The 3,821-nt window shown below is 38.7% G+C and overlaps 1 pseudogene; it reads right to left on the bottom strand.

The window, feature by feature from the left end:
* Window positions 1–210: 210 nt before the first annotated feature.
* LOC125852557 (geraniol 8-hydroxylase-like) lies at window positions 211–1,854 on the bottom strand (annotated as a pseudogene).
* Between the last annotated feature and the right edge of the window lie 1,967 nt (window positions 1,855–3,821).

The raw sequence follows: 3,821 nt of genomic DNA, 5'->3' as shown, positions 1-3,821 counted from the left end.
TCTTATCTTCAAAGATACACAAGCATAGATAGATTCTACAAATAGAATAACGTAGCCTTTTGACAACCCAAATTCAAACAACACGCGAGACTTGCTCGAGTAGTTGAACACTTCCACTCCACCACTAACTTAGTCAGGCTGGATGGTAAAAGGAACACTTTAGTAATCTAGTTTGCTCAACTTTAAACCTTAATTAGTCTATCCTTATAACTACACTGGTGTTGGGATAGCTAGCAGAGGTTGAGCTTTCGCCAATGTAATACCAAACTTCTCATCCATGTCCAAATCATTTGGTGCAATTCCACCATGTAGCTTCCAATTAAATGTATTAATCAATGAACCTAGCGCGACTGGAATTATGCTGATAGCCAAAGGCAATCCAGGGTAAATTCTTCGACCAGCACCAAATGGAATCAGCTCAAAATCCCGACCTCTAACGTCTATTTCTGACTCCCAAAACCTCTCTGGCTTAAAGTCCAAAGGGTTCTCCCATATACCAGAGTCGCGCCCAATTTGCCCATACGTTCACTAAAACTTGTGAGCCTTTTGGAACAGTATAGCCACAAAGCTCAACATCTTCCTCCACTTTGCGAGGAATTAATAAAGAAACCGGTGGGTGTAATCGTAAGGCTTCTTTCACGATGCATTGCAAGTAAGTTAAGTGTGCAACATCGGCTTCATCTACTAGTTTGCCTCTGCCAATTACTTGTGCAAGTTCTTTTTGTGCTTTCTCCAAAGTATGTGGATTCTTAAGTAGTTCTGCCATTGCCCACTCCAATGTATTTGATGTCGTATCTGTCCCTGCTACAAACAAGTCCTGCAAAACTTACTAGTGTAAGATCATATAATCTAGTAAAACGTTCCATCACATGCTACTTGTTGAAAATATATTAAAGATAAGATAGTTAACCAGATACAGATGCTCGATATGATTCTTCAGGGCTAATGCTGAGAAGGGCATCTAACACATCAACATTTTCTTGATTTCCCATTTCCCTTTCCTTTAACCGCTCATCAATCAAACCACTCATAAGTTGAAGAACCTTGCTAAAATGATTTGTCAAGCGCCGCCTTATGCCTTGTGGATCAATCTTTTTTAAAAAGGGGAAAAAATCCACCAAATTGGGTTTACCAGCCTCAGCCATGATATTCCACACCAATTCCTTAAATTCCTTATCAGAATCAGATAATGGATCAGTCAAATCTTTAGAGAAAATAGTGTTGGACAACAAATTTAAGGAAGTTCTAAAAGCTGCTCTGCCAATATCCACTGCTTCACAATTTTGCCAATCTTGTGACAATAATCAATCAACTCCTCGATCTTTTTTGTCCTGAGATGCTTATTAGCATCCAGCTTGTTGCCAGAGAAGATGTGAGAGTTCATAATCTTACGAAGCGTTCTCCACTGTGAGTTGTTGACAGATAACCATACAACAGAGAAATCAGATTGATTGCAGGCACCAAGTGCGTCTGGAGCAAACCTATTGGAAAAGGATAAATCTTGCTTTTGCATTACTTCTTTAGCCAAGATTGATGAAGAAATGACGACTGTGTTTATTTGCCCCAGTTTCAGATTCATAATTGGACCATATTTTTTTTGCCAGTTGAGCAAGTGATATTTGTGGTTTATGACCAAGCAAGTGAAGATTTCCAATAATAGGCAGAGGGAATGGACCTGGTGCAACTCTTTTGCTTCTTCTTCTAAGTGAAATAACAACTCCACGCACCAAAAAAAAAGCGAATAAAACTCCTACCAAAATGTTCACGTACTCCATTTTTCTCCTCTTCCGATAATTTGCTTGGCTCAATTAGGTTGCTTTTATCTTGATTTATAATGAAGTGAGCAAGGTTTTCATTTATTTTTAAATCTCTCTTCATTCAACACAAAAGTTTAAACAGATCGATCTGCGTCTTTCTTGTGATCTTGTCTGTTCACGTATCTTCTTTAATTTTTTAATTAATGTTTTTGAATTATTAATGCAAATGGTGTCAGACTCTACTGCCTCCACGGAATTTCTTATTTTATGTATTAGATTAGATATAATACACGCAAGTGTATTTTAACGAAAATGTTGTAGTTTCAAAGAAGTAGTAATAGTAGGGTGGAGATAAGTTTTTGCATACACATGTTATTGTTATTGTTGCGGATATTAGATGTGGTTGTTGGTTGTTTTGCTTGAATGTCCACTTGCCCGCTCACTATTATTGAAAAGGTAGGCATTTCGGGTGTGTTTGGTACGGAGGAAAATATTTTTTTTGGAAAATAAATTGGTTTCTACTTATTTTCTCATATTTAGTGGTAAGTGAAAAATATTTTAGTGCATAATTGATGAATAAAAAATATTTTTTAGAAAATATCTTCTTTTTTTGGGTAGAGAGTAGAAAATACTTTTTAGAAAAATGGCCTTTGACTTGAAAATCAACCCCAATAGTCGATCTGACACTTGACCCAGACACCCGATCCAAAATCTAAACCCTACTTCTGACACGGTATCCGACATTTAAACTGGAACCCAACCTTGACCATGACCCGAATTAAGACATGATCCCAAGATCCAAACCCTGCTAGAGACCCAACATTCGAACATGAATATGATCCTGACACTTAATCCTGAACCTGACCCGAGACCTGACCTCGACTTGACATCGATTGGAGACCCAACCCACACTCCCAACCCCTACATCTTACTTAAGATCCAACTTTTGTAATAGAATTCGACCCTGCCACCCAACTTGACCCAACGAGAGACCCGAAAATTGAAAATGATTTCAACACGAGACCCGACCCGACCTTGAAACCTGACCCCGACACTGATCTGAGTGATCTGAGACCTGAACCCAACTCTCGACTCGAGATATGACTGTGATTCGAGATCTGAGAACCGAACACGACTCTGACTCAAGATTCAACCTCATACCCCGACTCCGATATCGATCCCGATTCGAGACCTGAATCTGTCACCCAACTCGAGACTCAACCCTAATCGAGACCCACATCTGACCCCGACCCGAGATCAAAACTCGACCTCAAACACCCAACTTGAAACTCTTCCCGAGACCCAACTTCAACCCTGACATTCAACCTTAGACTAGGCCTAAGACCTGATCCCGATCCAAGATCCAATCTTGGAACCCGAACCAACACCCGGCCTCGATACCTAACACCAGCCCTGACCTGAGTTCCAAGCCTTACCCCGACCGAGACTTGACCCTGACATGAGACCGGAGACCCAAACCTGACCTGACACCTGACTCGAGATCCAACTCTGACACTCGACCCAAAATTTGACCTCTAATTCTAACTCAAAATTCGATCTTGACTCAATATGAAACTCAAGAGTTGAGTCTCGAACCGAGGTCGAGACTCGGGTGTCGAATTGATAATCGGTATAGTAGTCAGATATATGATTAGTATTGGTTAAATTAGGATGAAAAGTTGAGGTGTGAGGTTCAAAATGATTTTGGATAATGTTTTTCTTATTATTTTTAGGGAAGTTAGTTTCTTTGAATTTGAGGAAAATAAGTTGATTTGAAAAAAATTTCAAAATATTTAAGCCAACCAAATATGAGGAAGGAAAATGTTTTCCTAGAAAATGCTTTCCTGGAAAACAAATTGATTTTTGACTTGTTTTCTCATGTTTGGTTGGTGAGTAGAAAATATTTTCCAGAAAAGATTTTTAGTGTTTGATTTATGAATAAAAAATATTTTTGAGAAATATCTTTAATTTTTATTAGAGTAGAAAATAATTTTTGAAATTGAAAATATTTTTTAAAAATAAACTTAAATTTTTTTTGGGGGTGGGGGGGTGGGTGAGGGGGGG

This window comes from Solanum stenotomum, unplaced genomic scaffold, assembly GCF_019186545.1.
Source record: "Solanum stenotomum isolate F172 unplaced genomic scaffold, ASM1918654v1 scaffold37045, whole genome shotgun sequence".
Classification (NCBI taxonomy): Eukaryota; Viridiplantae; Streptophyta; class Magnoliopsida; order Solanales; family Solanaceae; genus Solanum; species Solanum stenotomum.
This window is presented reverse-complemented; position numbering and strand designations above follow the sequence as displayed.